A 22,955-nucleotide genomic window follows, 5' to 3' on the forward strand; every position below is an offset into this window, starting at 1 on the left:
TCAATGGGCTTCAATGGATGTTAATCGACGATATCTGACAAAGTTAGATGCAAACTCACTCAAATATATGAGAAATGTTGAAATTCGACTCCAAATTAGAAAGATAGACTTAGAAAATTTTCTTTCAACACAAAGTGACAATCGACCTCAATTGGCTTCAATCAATGTTAATCGACGATATCTGACAAAGTTAGATGCAAACTCACTCAAATATATGAGAAATGTTGAAATTCGACTCCAAATTAGAAAGATAGACTTAGAAAATTTTCACTCAACACAAAGTGACAATTGACCTCAATTGGCTTCAATCAATGTTAATCGACGATATCTGACAAAGTTAGATGCAAACTCACTCAAATATATGAGAAATGTTGAAATTCGACTCCAAATTAGAAAGATAGACTTAGAAAATTTTCACTCAACACAAAGTGACAATCGACCTCAATGGGCTAAAATGGATGTTAATCGACGATATCTGACAAAGTTAGATGCAAACTCACTCAAATATATGAGAAATGTTGAAATTCGACTCCAAATTAGAAAGATAGACTTAGAAAATTTTCTTTCAACACAAAGTGACAATCGACCTCAATTGGCTTCAATCAATGTTAATCGACGATATCTGACAAAGTTAGATGCAAACTCACTCAAATATATGAGAAATGTTGAAATTCGACTCCAAATTAGAAAGATAGACTTAGAAAATTTTCACTCAACACAAAGTGACAATTGACCTCAATTGGCTTCAATCAATGTTAATCGACGATATCTGACAAAGTTAGATGCAAACTCACTCAAATATATGAGAAATGTTGAAATTCGACTCCAAATTAGAAAGATAGACTTAGAAAATTTTCTTTCAACACAAAGTGACAATCGACCTCAATTGGCTTCAATCAATGTTAATCGACGATATCTGACAAAGTTAGATGCAAACTCACTCAAATATATGAGAAATGTTGAAATTCGACTCCAAATTAGAAAGATAGACTTAGAAAATTTTCACTCAACACAAAGTGACAATCGACCTCAATGGGCTAAAATGGATGTTAATCGACGATATCTGACAAAGTTAGATGCAAACTCACTCAAATATATGAGAAATGTTGAAATTCGACTCCAAATTAGAAAGATAGACTTAGAAAATTTTCTTTCAACACAAAGTGACAATCGACCTCAATTGGCTTCAATCAATGTTAATCGACGATATCTGACAAAGTTAGATGCAAACTCACTCAAATATATGAGAAATGTTGAAATTCGACTCCAAATTAGAAAGATAGACTTAGAAAATTTTCACTCAACACAAAGTGACAATTGACCTCAATTGGCTTCAATCAATGTTAATCGACGATATCTGACAAAGTTAGATGCAAACTCACTCAAATATATGAGAAATGTTGAAATTCGACTCCAAATTAGAAAGATAGACTTAGAAAATTTTCTTTCAACACAAAGTGACAATCGACCTCAATTGGCTTCAATCAATGTTAATCGACGATATCTGACAAAGTTAGATGCAAACTCACTCAAATATATGAGAAATGTTGAAATTCGACTCCAAATTAGAAAGATAGACTTAGAAAATTTTCACTCAACACAAAGTGACAATTGACCTCAATTGGCTTCAATCAATGTTAATCGACGATATCTGACAAAGTTAGATGCAAACTCACTCAAATATATGAGAAATGTTGAAATTCGACTCCAAATTAGAAAGATAGACTTAGAAAATTTTCTTTCAACACAAAGTGACAATCGACCTCAATTGGCTTCAATCAATGTTAATCGACGATATCTGACAAAGTTAGATGCAAACTCACTCAAATATATGAGAAATGTTGAAATTCGACTCCAAATTAGAAAGATAGACTTAGAAAATTTTCACTCAACACAAAGTGACAATTGACCTCAATTGGCTTCAATCAATGTTAATCGACGATATCTGACAAAGTTAGATGCAAACTCACTCAAATATATGAGAAATGTTGAAATTCGACTTCAAATTAGGAAGATAGACTTAGAAAATTTTCTTTCAACACAAAGTGACAATCGACCTCAATGGGCTTCAATGGATGTTAATCGACGATATCTGACAAAGTTAGATGCAAACTCACTCAAATATATGAGAAATGTTGAAATTCGACTTTAAATTAGGAAGATAGACTTAGAAAATTTTCACTCAACACAAAGTGACAATTGACCTCAATTGGCTTCAATCAATGTTAATCGACGATATCTGACAAAGTTAGATGCAAACTCACTCAAATATATGAGAAATGTTGAAATTCGACTTCAAATTAGGAAGATAGACTTAGAAAATTTTCACTCAACACAAAGTGACAATTGACCTCAATTGGCTTCAATCAATGTTAATCGACGATATCTGACAAAGTTAGATGCAAACTCACTCAAATATATGAGAAATGTTGAAATTCGACTCCAAATTAGAAAGATAGACTTAGAAAATTTTCACTCAACACAAAGTGACAATCGACCTCAATGGGCTAAAATGGATGTTAATCGACGATATCTGACAAAGTTAGATGCAAACTCACTCAAATATATGAGAAATGTTGAAATTCGACTTCAAATTAGGAAGATAGACTTAGAAAATTTTCTTTCAACACAAAGTGACAATCGACCTCAATGGGCTTCAATGGATGTTAATCGACGATATCTGACAAAGTTAGATGCAAACTCACTCAAATATATGAAAAATGTTGAAATTCGACTTTAAATTAGGAAGATAGACTTAGAAAATTTTCACTCAACACAAAGTGACAATTGACCTCAATTGGCTTCAATCAATGTTAATCGACGATATCTGACAAAGTTAGATGCAAACTCACTCAAATATATGAGAAATGTTGAAATTCGACTCCAAATTAGAAAGATAGACTTAGAAAATTTTCACTTAACACAAAGTGACAATCGACCTCAATGGGCTAAAATGGATGTTAATCGACGATATCTGACAAAGTTAGATGCAAACTCACTCAAATATATGAGAAATGTTGAAATTCGACTCCAAATTAGAAAGATAGACTTAGAAAATTTTCTTTCAACACAAAGTGACAATCGACCTCAATTGGCTTCAATCAATGTTAATCGACGATATCTGACAAAGTTAGATGCAAACTCACTCAAATATATGAGAAATGTTGAAATTCGACTCCAAATTAGAAAGATAGACTTAGAAAATTTTCACTCAACACAAAGTGACAATTGACCTCAATTGGCTTCAATCAATGTTAATCGACGATATCTGACAAAGTTAGATGCAAACTCACTCAAATATATGAGAAATGTTGAAATTCGACTTCAAATTAGGAAGATAGACTTAGAAAATTTTCTTTCAACACAAAGTGACAATCGACCTCAATGGGCTTCAATGGATGTTAATCGACGATATCTGACAAAGTTAGATGCAAACTCACTCAAATATATGAGAAATGTTGAAATTCGACTTTAAATTAGGAAGATAGACTTAGAAAATTTTCACTCAACACAAAGTGACAATTGACCTCAATTGGCTTCAATCAATGTTAATCGACGATATCTGACAAAGTTAGATGCAAACTCACTCAAATATATGAGAAATGTTGAAATTCGACTCCAAATTAGAAAGATAGACTTAGAGAATTTTCACTCAACACAAAGTGACAATCGACCTCAATGGGCTAAAATGGATGTTAATCGACGATATCTGACAAAGTTAGATGCAAACTCACTCAAATATATGAGAAATGTTGAAATTCGACTCCAAATTAGAAAGATAGACTTAGAAAATTTTCTTTCAACACAAAGTGACAATCGACCTCAATTGGCTTCAATCAATGTTAATCGACGATATCTGACAAAGTTAGATGCAAACTCACTCAAATATATGAGAAATGTTGAAATTCGACTCCAAATTAGAAAGATAGACTTAGAAAATTTTCACTCAACACAAAGTGACAATTGACCTCAATTGGCTTCAATCAATGTTAATCGACGATATCTGACAAAGTTAGATGCAAACTCACTCAAATATATGAGAAATGTTGAAATTCGACTTCAAATTAGGAAGATAGACTTAGAAAATTTTCTTTCAACACAAAGTGACAATCGACCTCAATGGGCTTCAATGGATGTTAATCGACGATATCTGACAAAGTTAGATGCAAACTCACTCAAATATATGAGAAATGTTGAAATTCGACTCCAAATTAGAAAGATAGACTTAGAAAATTTTCTTTCAACACAAAGTGACAATCGACCTCAATTGGCTTCAATCAATGTTAATCGACGATATCTGACAAAGTTAGATGCAAACTCACTCAAATATATGAGAAATGTTGAAATTCGACTCCAAATTAGAAAGATAGACTTAGAAAATTTTCACTCAACACAAAGTGACAATTGACCTCAATTGGCTTCAATCAATGTTAATCGACGATATCTGACAAAGTTAGATGCAAACTCACTCAAATATATGAGAAATGTTGAAATTCGACTCCAAATTAGAAAGATAGACTTAGAAAATTTTCTTTCAACACAAAGTGACAATCGACCTCAATTGGCTTCAATCAATGTTAATCGACGATATCTGACAAAGTTAGATGCAAACTCACTCAAATATATGAGAAATGTTGAAATTCGACTCCAAATTAGAAAGATAGACTTAGAAAATTTTCTTTCAACACAAAGTGACAATCGACCTCAATTGGCTTCAATCAATGTTAATCGACGATATCTGACAAAGTTAGATGCAAACTCACTCAAATATATGAGAAATGTTGAAATTCGACTCCAAATTAGAAAGATAGACTTAGAAAATTTTCACTCAACACAAAGTGACAATTGACCTCAATTGGCTTCAATCAATGTTAATCGACGATATCTGACAAAGTTAGATGCAAACTCACTCAAATATATGAGAAATGTTGAAATTCGACTTCAAATTAGGAAGATAGACTTAGAAAATTTTCTTTCAACACAAAGTGACAATCGACCTCAATGGGCTTCAATGGATGTTAATCGACGATATCTGACAAAGTTAGATGCAAACTCACTCAAATATATGAGAAATGTTGAAATTCGACTTTAAATTAGGAAGATAGACTTAGAAAATTTTCACTCAACACAAAGTGACAATTGACCTCAATTGGCTTCAATCAATGTTAATCGACGATATCTGACAAAGTTAGATGCAAACTCACTCAAATATATGAGAAATGTTGAAATTCGACTCCAAATTAGAAAGATAGACTTAGAAAATTTTCACTCAACACAAAGTGACAATCGACCTCAATGGGCTAAAATGGATGTTAATCGACGATATCTGACAAAGTTAGATGCAAACTCACTCAAATATATGAGAAATGTTGAAATTCGACTCCAAATTAGAAAGATAGACTTAGAAAATTTTCTTTCAACACAAAGTGACAATCGACCTCAATTGGCTTCAATCAATGTTAATCGACGATATCTGACAAAGTTAGATGCAAACTCACTCAAATATATGAGAAATGTTGAAATTCGACTTCAAATTAGGAAGATAGACTTAGAAAATTTTCTTTCAACACAAAGTGACAATCGACCTCAATGGGCTTCAATGGATGTTAATCGACGATATCTGACAAAGTTAGATGCAAACTCACTCAAATATATGAGAAATGTTGAAATTCGACTCCAAATTAGAAAGATAGACTTAGAAAATTTTCTTTCAACACAAAGTGACAATCGACCTCAATTGGCTTCAATCAATGTTAATCGACGATATCTGACAAAGTTAGATGCAAACTCACTCAAATATATGAGAAATGTTGAAATTCGACTCCAAATTAGAAAGATAGACTTAGAAAATTTTCACTCAACACAAAGTGACAATTGACCTCAATTGGCTTCAATCAATGTTAATCGACGATATCTGACAAAGTTAGATGCAAACTCACTCAAATATATGAGAAATGTTGAAATTCGACTCCAAATTAGAAAGATAGACTTAGAAAATTTTCTTTCAACACAAAGTGACAATCGACCTCAATTGGCTTCAATCAATGTTAATCGACGATATCTGACAAAGTTAGATGCAAACTCACTCAAATATATGAGAAATGTTGAAATTCGACTCCAAATTAGAAAGATAGACTTAGAAAATTTTCACTCAACACAAAGTGACAATTGACCTCAATTGGCTTCAATCAATGTTAATCGACGATATCTGACAAAGTTAGATGCAAACTCACTCAAATATATGAGAAATGTTGAAATTCGACTTCAAATTAGGAAGATAGACTTAGAAAATTTTCTTTCAACACAAAGTGACAATCGACCTCAATGGGCTTCAATGGATGTTAATCGACGATATCTGACAAAGTTAGATGCAAACTCACTCAAATATATGAGAAATGTTGAAATTCGACTCCAAATTAGAAAGATAGACTTAGAAAATTTTCTTTCAACACAAAGTGACAATCGACCTCAATTGGCTTCAATCAATGTTAATCGACGATATCTGACAAAGTTAGATGCAAACTCACTCAAATATATGAGAAATGTTGAAATTCGACTCCAAATTAGAAAGATAGACTTAGAAAATTTTCACTCAACACAAAGTGACAATTGACCTCAATTGGCTACAATCAATGTTAATCGACGATATCTGACAAAGTTAGATGCAAACTCACTCAAATATATGAGAAATGTTGAAATTCGACTTCAAATTAGGAAGATAGACTTAGAAAATTTTCTTTCAACACAAAGTGACAATCGACCTCAATGGGCTTCAATGGATGTTAATCGACGATATCTGACAAAGTTAGATGCAAACTCACTCAAATATATGAGAAATGTTGAAATTCGACTTTAAATTAGGAAGATAGACTTAGAAAATTTTCACTCAACACAAAGTGACAATTGACCTCAATTGGCTTCAATCAATGTTAATCGACGATATCTGACAAAGTTAGATGCAAACTCACTCAAATATATGAGAAATGTTGAAATTCGACTCCAAATTAGAAAGATAGACTTAGAAAATTTTCACTCAACACAAAGTGACAATCGACCTCAATGGGCTAAAATGGATGTTAATCGACGATATCTGACAAAGTTAGATGCAAACTCACTCAAATATATGAGAAATGTTGAAATTCGACTTCAAATTAGGAAGATAGACTTAGAAAATTTTCTTTCAACACAAAGTGACAATCGACCTCAATGGGCTTCAATGGATGTTAATCGACGATATCTGACAAAGTTAGATGCAAACTCACTCAAATATATGAAAAATGTTGAAATTCGACTTTAAATTAGGAAGATAGACTTAGAAAATTTTCACTCAACACAAAGTGACAATTGACCTCAATTGGCTTCAATCAATGTTAATCGACGATATCTGACAAAGTTAGATGCAAACTCACTCAAATATATGAGAAATGTTGAAATTCGACTCCAAATTAGAAAGATAGACTTAGAAAATTTTCACTCAACACAAAGTGACAATCGACCTCAATGGGCTAAAATGGATGTTAATCGACGATATCTGACAAAGTTAGATGCAAACTCACTCAAATATATGAGAAATGTTGAAATTCGACTCCAAATTAGAAAGATAGACTTAGAAAATTTTCTTTCAACACAAAGTGACAATCGACCTCAATTGGCTTCAATCAATGTTAATCGACGATATCTGACAAAGTTAGATGCAAACTCACTCAAATATATGAGAAATGTTGAAATTCGACTCCAAATTAGAAAGATAGACTTAGAAAATTTTCTTTCAACACAAAGTGACAATCGACCTCAATTGGCTTCAATCAATGTTAATCGACGATATCTGACAAAGTTAGATGCAAACTCACTCAAATATATGAGAAATGTTGAAATTCGACTCCAAATTAGAAAGATAGACTTAGAAAATTTTCACTCAACACAAAGTGACAATTGACCTCAATTGGCTTCAATCAATGTTAATCGACGATATCTGACAAAGTTAGATGCAAACTCACTCAAATATATGAGAAATGTTGAAATTCGACTCCAAATTAGAAAGATAGACTTAGACAATTTTCTTTCAACACAAAGTGACAATCGACCTCAATTGGCTTCAATCAATGTTAATCGACGATATCTGACAAAGTTAGATGCAAACTCACTCAAATATATGAGAAATGTTGAAATTCGACTCCAAATTAGAAAGATAGACTTAGAAAATTTTCTTTCAACACAAAGTGACAATCGACCTCAATGGGCTTCAATGGATGTTAATCGACGATATCTGACAAAGTTAGATGCAAACTCACTCAAATATATGAGAAATGTTGAAATTCGACTCCAAATTAGAAAGATAGACTTAGAAAATTTTCTTTCAACACAAAGTGACAATCGACCTCAATTGGCTTCAATCAATGTTAATCGACGATATCTGACAAAGTTAGATGCAAACTCACTCAAATATATGAGAAATGTTGAAATTCGACTCCAAATTAGAAAGATAGACTTAGAAAATTTTCACTCAACACAAAGTGACAATTGACCTCAATTGGCTACAATCAATGTTAATCGACGATATCTGACAAAGTTAGATGCAAACTCACTCAAATATATGAGAAATGTTGAAATTCGACTTCAAATTAGGAAGATAGACTTAGAAAATTTTCTTTCAACACAAAGTGACAATCGACCTCAATGGGCTTCAATGGATGTTAATCGACGATATCTGACAAAGTTAGATGCAAACTCACTCAAATATATGAGAAATGTTGAAATTCGACTTTAAATTAGGAAGATAGACTTAGAAAATTTTCACTCAACACAAAGTGACAATTGACCTCAATTGGCTTCAATCAATGTTAATCGACGATATCTGACAAAGTTAGATGCAAACTCACTCAAATATATGAGAAATGTTGAAATTCGACTCCAAATTAGAAAGATAGACTTAGAAAATTTTCACTCAACACAAAGTGACAATCGACCTCAATGGGCTAAAATGGATGTTAATCGACGATATCTGACAAAGTTAGATGCAAACTCACTCAAATATATGAGAAATGTTGAAATTCGACTTCAAATTAGGAAGATAGACTTAGAAAATTTTCTTTCAACACAAAGTGACAATCGACCTCAATGGGCTTCAATGGATGTTAATCGACGATATCTGACAAAGTTAGATGCAAACTCACTCAAATATATGAGAAATGTTGAAATTCGACTCCAAATTAGAAAGATAGACTTAGAAAATTTTCTTTCAACACAAAGTGACAATCGACCTCAATTGGCTTCAATCAATGTTAATCGACGATATCTGACAAAGTTAGATGCAAACTCACTCAAATATATGAGAAATGTTGAAATTCGACTCCAAATTAGAAAGATAGACTTAGAAAATTTTCACTCAACACAAAGTGACAATTGACCTCAATTGGCTTCAATCAATGTTAATCGACGATATCTGACAAAGTTAGATGCAAACTCACTCAAATATATGAGAAATGTTGAAATTCGACTTCAAATTAGGAAGATAGACTTAGAAAATTTTCTTTCAACACAAAGTGACAATCGACCTCAATGGGCTTCAATGGATGTTAATCGACGATATCTGACAAAGTTAGATGCAAACTCACTCAAATATATGAGAAATGTTGAAATTCGACTTTAAATTAGGAAGATAGACTTAGAAAATTTTCACTCAACACAAAGTGACAATTGACCTCAATTGGCTTCAATCAATGTTAATCGACGATATCTGACAAAGTTAGATGCAAACTCACTCAAATATATGAGAAATGTTGAAATTCGACTCCAAATTAGAAAGATAGACTTAGAAAATTTTCACTCAACACAAAGTGACAATCGACCTCAATGGGCTAAAATGGATGTTAATCGACGATATCTGACAAAGTTAGATGCAAACTCACTCAAATATATGAGAAATGTTGAAATTCGACTCCAAATTAGAAAGATAGACTTAGAAAATTTTCTTTCAACACAAAGTGACAATCGACCTCAATTGGCTTCAATCAATGTTAATCGACGATATCTGACAAAGTTAGATGCAAACTCACTCAAATATATGAGAAATGTTGAAATTCGACTCCAAATTAGAAAGATAGACTTAGAAAATTTTCACTCAACACAAAGTGACAATTGACCTCAATTGGCTTCAATCAATGTTAATCGACGATATCTGACAAAGTTAGATGCAAACTCACTCAAATATATGAGAAATGTTGAAATTCGACTTCAAATTAGGAAGATAGACTTAGAAAATTTTCTTTCAACACAAAGTGACAATCGACCTCAATGGGCTTCAATGGATGTTAATCGACGATATCTGACAAAGTTAGATGCAAACTCACTCAAATATATGAGAAATGTTGAAATTCGACTTTAAATTAGGAAGATAGACTTAGAAAATTTTCACTCAACACAAAGTGACAATTGACCTCAATTGGCTTCAATCAATGTTAATCGACGATATCTGACAAAGTTAGATGCAAACTCACTCAAATATATGAGAAATGTTGAAATTCGACTCCAAATTAGAAAGATAGACTTAGAAAATTTTCACTCAACACAAAGTGACAATCGACCTCAATGGGCTAAAATGGATGTTAATCGACGATATCTGACAAAGTTAGATGCAAACTCACTCAAATATATGAGAAATGTTGAAATTCGACTCCAAATTAGAAAGATAGACTTAGAAAATTTTCTTTCAACACAAAGTGACAATCGACCTCAATTGGCTTCAATCAATGTTAATCGACGATATCTGACAAAGTTAGATGCAAACTCACTCAAATATATGAGAAATGTTGAAATTCGACTCCAAATTAGAAAGATAGACTTAGAAAATTTTCACTCAACACAAAGTGACAATTGACCTCAATTGGCTTCAATCAATGTTAATCGACGATATCTGACAAAGTTAGATGCAAACTCACTCAAATATATGAGAAATGTTGAAATTCTACTTCAAATTAGGAAGATAGACTTAGAAAATTTTCTTTCAACACAAAGTGACAATCGACCTCAATGGGCTTCAATGGATGTTAATCGACGATATCTGACAAAGTTAGATGCAAACTCACTCAAATATATGAGAAATGTTGAAATTCGACTCCAAATTAGAAAGATAGACTTAGAAAATTTTCTTTCAACACAAAGTGACAATCGACCTCAATTGGCTTCAATCAATGTTAATCGACGATATCTGACAAAGTTAGATGCAAACTCACTCAAATATATGAGAAATGTTGAAATTCGACTCCAAATTAGAAAGATAGACTTAGAAAATTTTCACTCAACACAAAGTGACAATTGACCTCAATTGGCTTCAATCAATGTTAATCGACGATATCTGACAAAGTTAGATGCAAACTCACTCAAATATATGAGAAATGTTGAAATTCGACTTCAAATTAGGAAGATAGACTTAGAAAATTTTCTTTCAACACAAAGTGACAATCGACCTCAATGGGCTTCAATGGATGTTAATCGACGATATCTGACAAAGTTAGATGCAAACTCACTCAAATATATGAGAAATGTTGAAATTCGACTTTAAATTAGGAAGATAGACTTAGAAAATTTTCACTCAACACAAAGTGACAATTGACCTCAATTGGCTTCAATCAATGTTAATCGACGATATCTGACAAAGTTAGATGCAAACTCACTCAAATATATGAGAAATGTTGAAATTCGACTCCAAATTAGAAAGATAGACTTAGAAAATTTTCACTCAACACAAAGTGACAATCGACCTCAATGGGCTAAAATGGATGTTAATCGACGATATCTGACAAAGTTAGATGCAAACTCACTCAAATATATGAGAAATGTTGAAATTCGACTCCAAATTAGAAAGATAGACTTAGAAAATTTTCTTTCAACACAAAGTGACAATCGACCTCAATTGGCTTCAATCAATGTTAATCGACGATATCTGACAAAGTTAGATGCAAACTCACTCAAATATATGAGAAATGTTGAAATTCGACTCCAAATTAGAAAGATAGACTTAGAAAATTTTCACTCAACACAAAGTGACAATCGACCTCAATGGGCTTCAATGGATGTTAATCGACGATATCTGACAAAGTTAGATGCAAACTCACTCAAATATATGAGAAATGTTGAAATTCGACTCCAAATTAGAAAGATAGACTTAGAAAATTTTCTTTCAACACAAAGTGACAATCGACCTCAATTGGCTTCAATCAATGTTAATCGACGATATCTGACAAAGTTAGATGCAAACTCACTCAAATATATGAGAAATGTTGAAATTCGACTCCAAATTAGAAAGATAGACTTAGAAAATTTTCACTCAACACAAAGTGACAATTGACCTCAATTGGCTTCAATCAATGTTAATCGACGATATCTGACAAAGTTAGATGCAAACTCACTCAAATATATGAGAAATGTTGAAATTCGACTCCAAATTAGAAAGATAGACTTAGAAAATTTTCACTCAACACAAAGTGACAATCGACCTCAATGGGCTAAAATGGATGTTAATCGACGATATCTGACAAAGTTAGATGCAAACTCACTCAAATATATGAGAAATGTTGAAATTCGACTCCAAATTAGAAAGATAGACTTAGAAAATTTTCTTTCAACACAAAGTGACAATCGACCTCAATTGGCTTCAATCAATGTTAATCGACGATATCTGACAAAGTTAGATGCAAACTCACTCAAATATATGAGAAATGTTGAAATTCGACTCCAAATTAGAAAGATAGACTTAGAAAATTTTCACTCAACACAAAGTGACAATTGACCTCAATTGGCTTCAATCAATGTTAATCGACGATATCTGACAAAGTTAGATGCAAACTCACTCAAATATATGAGAAATGTTGAAATTCGACTCCAAATTAGAAAGATAGACTTAGAAAATTTTCTTTCAACACAAAGTGACAATCGACCTCAATTGGCTTCAATCAATGTTAATCGACGATATCTGACAAAGTTAGATGCAAACTCACTCAAATATATGAGAAATGTTGAAATTCGACTCCAAATTAGAAAGATAGACTTAGAAAATTTTCACTCAACACAAAGTGACAATTGACCTCAATTGGCTTCAATCAATGTTAATCGACGATATCTGACAAAGTTAGATGCAAACTCACTCAAATATATGAGAAATGTTGAAATTCGACTTCAAATTAGGAAGATAGACTTAGAAAATTTTCTTTCAACACAAAGTGACAATCGACCTCAATGGGCTTCAATGGATGTTAATCGACGATATCTGACAAAGTTAGATGCAAACTCACTCAAATATATGAGAAATGTTGAAATTCGACTCCAAATTAGAAAGATAGACTTAGAAAATTTTCTTTCAACACAAAGTGACAATCGACCTCAATTGGCTTCAATCAATGTTAATCGACGATATCTGACAAAGTTAGATGCAAACTCACTCAAATATATGAGAAATGTTGAAATTCGACTCCAAATTAGAAAGATAGACTTAGAAAATTTTCACTCAACACAAAGTGACAATTGACCTCAATTGGCTTCAATCAATGTTAATCGACGATATCTGACAAAGTTAGATGCAAACTCACTCAAATATATGAGAAATGTTGAAATTCGACTTCAAATTAGGAAGATAGACTTAGAAAATTTTCTTTCAACACAAAGTGACAATCGACCTCAATGGGCTTCAATGGATGTTAATCGACGATATCTGACAAAGTTAGATGCAAACTCACTCAAATATATGAGAAATGTTGAAATTCGACTTTAAATTAGGAAGATAGACTTAGAAAATTTTCACTCAACACAAAGTGACAATTGACCTCAATTGGCTTCAATCAATGTTAATCGACGATATCTGACAAAGTTAGATGCAAACTCACTCAAATATATGAGAAATGTTGAAATTCGACTCCAAATTAGAAAGATAGACTTAGAAAATTTTCACTCAACACAAAGTGACAATCGACCTCAATGGGCTAAAATGGATGTTAATCGACGATATCTGACAAAGTTAGATGCAAACTCACTCAAATATATGAGAAATGTTGAAATTCGACTTCAAATTAGGAAGATAGACTTAGAAAATTTTCTTTCAACACAAAGTGACAATCGACCTCAATGGGCTTCAATGGATGTTAATCGACGATATCTGACAAAGTTAGATGCAAACTCACTCAAATATATGAAAAATGTTGAAATTCGACTTTAAATTAGGAAGATAGACTTAGAAAATTTTCACTCAACACAAAGTGACAATTGACCTCAATTGGCTTCAATCAATGTTAATCGACGATATCTGACAAAGTTAGATGCAAACTCACTCAAATATATGAGAAATGTTGAAATTCGACTCCAAATTAGAAAGATAGACTTAGAAAATTTTCACTTAACACAAAGTGACAATCGACCTCAATGGGCTAAAATGGATGTTAATCGACGATATCTGACAAAGTTAGATGCAAACTCACTCAAATATATGAGAAATGTTGAAATTCGACTCCAAATTAGAAAGATAGACTTAGAAAATTTTCTTTCAACACAAAGTGACAATCGACCTCAATTGGCTTCAATCAATGTTAATCGACGATATCTGACAAAGTTAGATGCAAACTCACTCAAATATATGAGAAATGTTGAAATTCGACTCCAAATTAGAAAGATAGACTTAGAAAATTTTCACTCAACACAAAGTGACAATTGACCTCAATTGGCTTCAATCAATGTTAATCGACGATATCTGACAAAGTTAGATGCAAACTCACTCAAATATATGAGAAATGTTGAAATTCGACTTCAAATTAGGAAGATAGACTTAGAAAATTTTCTTTCAACACAAAGTGACAATCGACCTCAATGGGCTTCAATGGATGTTAATCGACGATATCTGACAAAGTTAGATGCAAACTCACTCAAATATATGAGAAATGTTGAAATTCGACTTTAAATTAGGAAGATAGACTTAGAAAATTTTCACTCAACACAAAGTGACAATTGACCTCAATTGGCTTCAATCAATGTTAATCGACGATATCTGACAAAGTTAGATGCAAACTCACTCAAATATATGAGAAATGTTGAAATTCGACTCCAAATTAGAAAGATAGACTTAGAGAATTTTCACTCAACACAAAGTGACAATCGACCTCAATGGGCTAAAATGGATGTTAATCGACGATATCTGACAAAGTTAGATGCAAACTCACTCAAATATATGAGAAATGTTGAAATTCGACTCCAAATTAGAAAGATAGACTTAGAAAATTTTCTTTCAACACAAAGTGACAATCGACCTCAATTGGCTTCAATCAATGTTAATCGACGATATCTGACAAAGTTAGATGCAAACTCACTCAAATATATGAGAAATGTTGAAATTCGACTCCAAATTAGAAAGATAGACTTAGAAAATTTTCACTCAACACAAAGTGACAATTGACCTCAATTGGCTTCAATCAATGTTAATCGACGATATCTGACAAAGTTAGATGCAAACTCACTCAAATATATGAGAAATGTTGAAATTCGACTTCAAATTAGGAAGATAGACTTAGAAAATTTTCTTTCAACACAAAGTGACAATCGACCTCAATGGGCTTCAATGGATGTTAATCGACGATATCTGACAAAGTTAGATGCAAACTCACTCAAATATATGAGAAATGTTGAAATTCGACTCCAAATTAGAAAGATAGACTTAGAAAATTTTCTTTCAACACAAAGTGACAATCGACCTCAATTGGCTTCAATCAATGTTAATCGACGATATCTGACAAAGTTAGATGCAAACTCACTCAAATATATGAGAAATGTTGAAATTCGACTCCAAATTAGAAAGATAGACTTAGAAAATTTTCACTCAACACAAAGTGACAATTGACCTCAATTGGCTTCAATCAATGTTAATCGACGATATCTGACAAAGTTAGATGCAAACTCACTCAAATATATGAGAAATGTTGAAATTCGACTCCAAATTAGAAAGATAGACTTAGAAAATTTTCTTTCAACACAAAGTGACAATCGACCTCAATTGGCTTCAATCAATGTTAATCGACGATATCTGACAAAGTTAGATGCAAACTCACTCAAATATATGAGAAATGTTGAAATTCGACTCCAAATTAGAAAGATAGACTTAGAAAATTTTCTTTCAACACAAAGTGACAATCGACCTCAATTGGCTTCAATCAATGTTAATCGACGATATCTGACAAAGTTAGATGCAAACTCACTCAAATATATGAGAAATGTTGAAATTCGACTCCAAATTAGAAAGATAGACTTAGAAAATTTTCACTCAACACAAAGTGACAATTGACCTCAATTGGCTTCAATCAATGTTAATCGACGATATCTGACAAAGTTAGATGCAAACTCACTCAAATATATGAGAAATGTTGAAATTCGACTTCAAATTAGGAAGATAGACTTAGAAAATTTTCTTTCAACACAAAGTGACAATCGACCTCAATGGGCTTCAATGGATGTTAATCGACGATATCTGACAAAGTTAGATGCAAACTCACTCAAATATATGAGAAATGTTGAAATTCGACTTTAAATTAGGAAGATAGACTTAGAAAATTTTCACTCAACACAAAGTGACAATTGACCTCAATTGGCTTCAATCAATGTTAATCGACGATATCTGACAAAGTTAGATGCAAACTCACTCAAATATATGAGAAATGTTGAAATTCGACTCCAAATTAGAAAGATAGACTTAGAAAATTTTCACTCAACACAAAGTGACAATCGACCTCAATGGGCTAAAATGGATGTTAATCGACGATATCTGACAAAGTTAGATGCAAACTCACTCAAATATATGAGAAATGTTGAAATTCGACTCCAAATTAGAAAGATAGACTTAGAAAATTTTCTTTCAACACAAAGTGACAATCGACCTCAATTGGCTTCAATCAATGTTAATCGACGATATCTGACAAAGTTAGATGCAAACTCACTCAAATATATGAGAAATGTTGAAATTCGACTTCAAATTAGGAAGATAGACTTAGAAAATTTTCTTTCAACACAAAGTGACAATCGACCTCAATGGGCTTCAATGGATGTTAATCGACGATATCTGACAAAGTTAGATGCAAACTCACTCAAATATATGAGAAATGTTGAAATTCGACTCCAAATTAGAAAGATAGACTTAGAAAATTTTCTTTCAACACAAAGTGACAATCGACCTCAATTGGCTTCAATCAATGTTAATCGACGATATCTGACAAAGTTAGATGCAAACTCACTCAAATATATGAGAAATGTTGAAATTCGACTCCAAATTAGAAAGATAGACTTAGAAAATTTTCACTCAACACAAAGTGACAATTGACCTCAATTGGCTTCAATCAATGTTAATCGACGATATCTGACAAAGTTAGATGCAAACTCACTCAAATATATGAGAAATGTTGAAATTCGACTCCAAATTAGAAAGATAGACTTAGAAAATTTTCTTTCAACACAAAGTGACAATCGACCTCAATTGGCTTCAATCAATGTTAATCGACGATATCTGACAAAGTTAGATGCAAACTCACTCAAATATATGAGAAATGTTGAAATTCGACTCCAAATTAGAAAGATAGACTTAGAAAATTTTCACTCAACACAAAGTGACAATTGACCTCAATTGGCTTCAATCAATGTTAATCGACGATATCTGACAAAGTTAGATGCAAACTCACTCAAATATATGAGAAATGTTGAAATTCGACTTCAAATTAGGAAGATAGACTTAGAAAATTTTCTTTCAACACAAAGTGACAATCGACCTCAATGGGCTTCAATGGATGTTAATCGACGATATCTGACAAAGTTAGATGCAAACTCACTCAAATATATGAGAAATGTTGAAATTCGACTCCAAATTAGAAAGATAGACTTAGAAAATTTTCTTTCAACACAAAGTGACAATCGACCTCAATTGGCTTCAATCAATGTTAATCGACGATATCTGACAAAGTTAGATGCAAACTCACTCAAATATATGAGAAATGTTGAAATTCGACTCCAAATTAGAAAGATAGACTTAGAAAATTTTCACTCAACACAAAGTGACAATTGACCTCAATTGGCTACAATCAATGTTAATCGACGATATCTGACAAAGTTAGATGCAAACTCACTCAAATATATGAGAAATGTTGAAATTCGACTTCAAATTAGGAAGATAGACTTAGAAAATTTTCTTTCAACACAAAGTGACAATCGACCTCAATGGGCTTCAATGGATGTTAATCGACGATATCTGACAAAGTTAGATGCAAACTCACTCAAATATATGAGAAATGTTGAAATTCGACTTTAAATTAGGAAGATAGACTTAGAAAATTTTCACTCAACACAAAGTGACAATTGACCTCAATTGGCTTCAATCAATGTTAATCGACGATATCTGACAAAGTTAGATGCAAACTCACTCAAATATATGAGAAATGTTGAAATTCGACTCCAAATTAGAAAGATAGACTTAGAAAATTTTCACTCAACACAAAGTGACAATCGACCTCAATGGGCTAAAATGGATGTTAATCGACGATATCTGACAAAGTTAGATGCAAACTCACTCAAATATATGAGAAATGTTGAAATTCGACTTCAAATTAGGAAGATAGACTTAGAAAATTTTCTTTCAACACAAAGTGACAATCGACCTCAATGGGCTTCAATGGATGTTAATCGACGATATCTGACAAAGTTAGATGCAAACTCACTCAAATATATGAAAAATGTTGAAATTCGACTTTAAATTAGGAAGATAGACTTAGAAAATTTTCACTCAACACAAAGTGACAATTGACCTCAATTGGCTTCAATCAATGTTAATCGACGATATCTGACAAAGTTAGATGCAAACTCACTCAAATATATGAGAAATGTTGAAATTCGACTCCAAATTAGAAAGATAGACTTAGAAAATTTTCACTCAACACAAAGTGACAATCGACCTCAATGGGCTAAAATGGATGTTAATCGACGATATCTGACAAAGTTAGATGCAAACTCACTCAAATATATGAGAAATGTTGAAATTCGACTCCAAATTAGAAAGATAGACTTAGAAAATTTTCTTTCAACACAAAGTGACAATCGACCTCAATTGGCTTCAATCAATGTTAATCGACGATATCTGACAAAGTTAGATGCAAACTCACTCAAATATATGAGAAATGTTGAAATTCGACTCCAAATTAGAAAGATAGACTTAGAAAATTTTCTTTCAACACAAAGTGACAATCGACCTCAATTGGCTTCAATCAATGTTAATCGACGATATCTGACAAAGTTAGATGCAAACTCACTCAAATATATGAGAAATGTTGAAATTCGACTCCAAATTAGAAAGATAGACTTAGAAAATTTTCACTCAACACAAAGTGACAATTGACCTCAATTGGCTTCAATCAATGTTAATCGACGATATCTGACAAAGTTAGATGCAAACTCACTCAAATATATGAGAAATGTTGAAATTCGACTTCAAATTAGGAAGATAGACTTAGAAAATTTTCTTTCAACACAAAGTGACAATCGACCTCAATGGGCTTCAATGGATGTTAATCGACGATATCTGACAAAGTTAGATGCAAACTCACTCAAATATATGAGAAATGTTGAAATTCGACTCCAAATTAGAAAGATAGACTTAGAAAATTTTCTTTCAACACAAAGTGACAATCGACCTCAATTGGCTTCAATCAATGTTAATCGACGATATCTGACAAAGTTAGATGCAAACTCACTCAAATATATGAGAAATGTTGAAATTCGACTCCAAATTAGAAAGATAGACTTAGAAAATTTTCACTCAACACAAAGTGACAATTGACCTCAATTGGCTTCAATCAATGTTAATCGACGATATCTGACAAAGTTAGATGCAAACTCACTCAAATATATGAGAAATGTTGAAATTCGACTCCAAATTAGAAAGATAGACTTAGAAAATTTTCTTTCAACACAAAGTGACAATCGACCTCAATTGGCTTCAATCAATGTTAATCGACGATATCTGACAAAGTTAGATGCAAACTCACTCAAATATATGAGAAATGTTGAAATTCGACTCCAAATTAGAAAGATAGACTTAGAAAATTTTCACTCAACACAAAGTGACAATTGACCTCAATTGGCTTCAATCAATGTTAATCGACGATATCTGACAAAGTTAGATGCAAACTCACTCAAATATATGAGAAATGTTGAAATTCGACTTCAAATTAGGAAGATAGACTTAGAAAATTTTCTTTCAACACAAAGTGACAATCGACCTCAATGGGCTTCAATGGATGTTAATCGACGATATCTGACAAAGTTAGATGCAAACTCACTCAAATATATGAGAAATGTTGAAATTCGACTCCAAATTAGAAAGATAGACTTAGAAAATTTTCTTTCAACACAAAGTGACAATCGACCTCAATTGGCTTCAATCAATGTTAATCGACGATATCTGACAAAGTTAGATGCAAACTCACTCAAATATATGAGAAATGTTGAAATTCGACTCCAAATTAGAAAGATAGACTTAGAAAATTTTCACTCAACACAAAGTGACAATTGACCTCAATTGGCTACAATCAATGTTAATCGACGATATCTGACAAAGTTAGATGCAAACTCACTCAAATATATGAGAAATGTTGAAATTCGACTTCAAATTAGGAAGATAGACTTAGAAAATTTTCTTTCAACACAAAGTGACAATCGACCTCAATGGGCTTCAATGGATGTTAATCGACGATATCTGACAAAGTTAGATGCAAACTCACTCAAATATATGAGAAATGTTGAAATTCGACTTCAAATTAGGAAGATAGACTTAGAAAATTTTCTTTCAACACAAAGTGACAATCGACCTCAATTGGCTTCAATCAATGTTAATCGACGATATCTGACAAAGTTAGATGCAAACTCACTCAAATATATGAGAAATGTTGAAATTCGACTCCAAATTAGAAAGATAGACTTAGAAAATTTTCACTCAACACAAAGTGACAATTGACCTCAATTGGCTACAATCAATGTTAATCGACGATATCTGACAAAGTTAGATGCAAACTCACTCAAATATATGAGAAATGTTGAAATTCGACTTCAAATTAGGAAGATAGACTTAGAAAATTTTCTTTCAACACAAAGTGACAATCGACCTCAATGGGCTTCAATGGATGTTAATCGACGATATCTGACAAAGTTAGATGCAAACTCACTCAAATATATGAGAAATGTTGAAATTCGACTTTAAATTAGGAAGATAGACTTAGAAAATTTTCACTCAACACAAAGTGACAATTGACCTCAATTGGCTTCAATCAATGTTAATCGACGATATCTGACAAAGTTAGATGCAAACTCACTCAAATATATGAGAAATGTTGAAATTCGACTCCAAATTAGAAAGATAGACTTAGAAAATTTTCACTCAACACAAAGTGACAATCGACCTCAATGGGCTAAAATGGATGTTAATCGACGATATCTGACAAAGTTAGATGCAAACTCACTCAAATATATGAGAAATGTTGAAATTCGACTTCAAATTAGGAAGATAGACTTAGAAAATTTTCTTTCAACACAAAGTGACAATCGACCTCAATGGGCTTCAATGGATGTTAATCGACGATATCTGACAAAGTTAGATGCAAACTCACTCAAATATATGAAAAATGTTGAAATTCGACTTTAAATTAGGAAGATAGACTTAGAAAATTTTCACTCAACACAAAGTGACAATTGACCTCAATTGGCTTCAATCAATGTTAATCGACGATATCTGACAAAGTTAGATGCAAACTCACTCAAATATATGAGAAATGTTGAAATTCGACTCCAAATTAGAAAGATAGACTTAGAAAATTTTCACTCAACACAAAGTGACAATCGACCTCAATGGGCTAAAATGGATGTTAATCGACGATATCTGACAAAGTTAGATGCAAACTCACTCAAATATATGAGAAATGTTGAAATTCGACTCCAAATTAGAAAGATAGACTTAGAAAATTTTCTTTCAACACAAAGTGACAATCGACCTCAATTGGCTTCAATCAATGTTAATCGACGATATCTGACAAAGTTAGATGCAAACTCACTCAAATATATGAGAAATGTTGAAATTCGACTCCAAATTAGAAAGATAGACTTAGAAAATTTTCTTTCAACACAAAGTGACAATCGACCTCAATTGGCTTCAATCAATGTTAATCGACGATATCTGACAAAGTTAGATGCAAACTCACTCAAATATATGAGAAATGTTGAAATTCGACTCCAAATTAGAAAGATAGACTTAGAAAATTTTCACTCAACACAAAGTGACAATTGACCTCAATTGGCTTCAATCAATGTTAATCGACGATATCTGACAAAGTTAGATGCAAACTCACTCAAATATATGAGAAATGTTGAAATTCGACTCCAAATTAGAAAGATAGACTTAGAAAATTTTCTTTCAACACAAAGTGACAATCGACCTCAATTGGCTTCAATCAATGTTAATCGACGATATCTGACAAAGTTAGATGCAAACTCACTCAAATATATGAGAAATGTTGAAATTCGACTCCAAATTAGAAAGATAGACTTAGAAAATTTTCACTCAACACAAAGTGACAATTGACCTCAATTGGCTTCAATCAATGTTAATCGACGATATCTGACAAAGTTAGATGCAAACTCACTCAAATATATGAGAAATGTTGAAATTCGACTTCAAATTAGGAAGATAGACTTAGAAAATTTTCTTTCAACACAAAGTGACAATCGACCTCAATGGGCTTCAATGGATGTTAATCGACGATATCTGACAAAGTTAGATGCAAACTCACTCAAATATATGAGAAATGTTGAAATTCGACTCCAAATTAGAAAGATAGACTTAGAAAATTTTCTTTCAACACAAAGTGACAATCGACCTCAATTGGCTTCAATCAATGTTA

This window comes from Diorhabda carinulata, chromosome 10, assembly GCF_026250575.1.
Source record: "Diorhabda carinulata isolate Delta chromosome 10, icDioCari1.1, whole genome shotgun sequence".
NCBI classification, from domain to species: Eukaryota; Metazoa; Arthropoda; class Insecta; order Coleoptera; family Chrysomelidae; genus Diorhabda; species Diorhabda carinulata.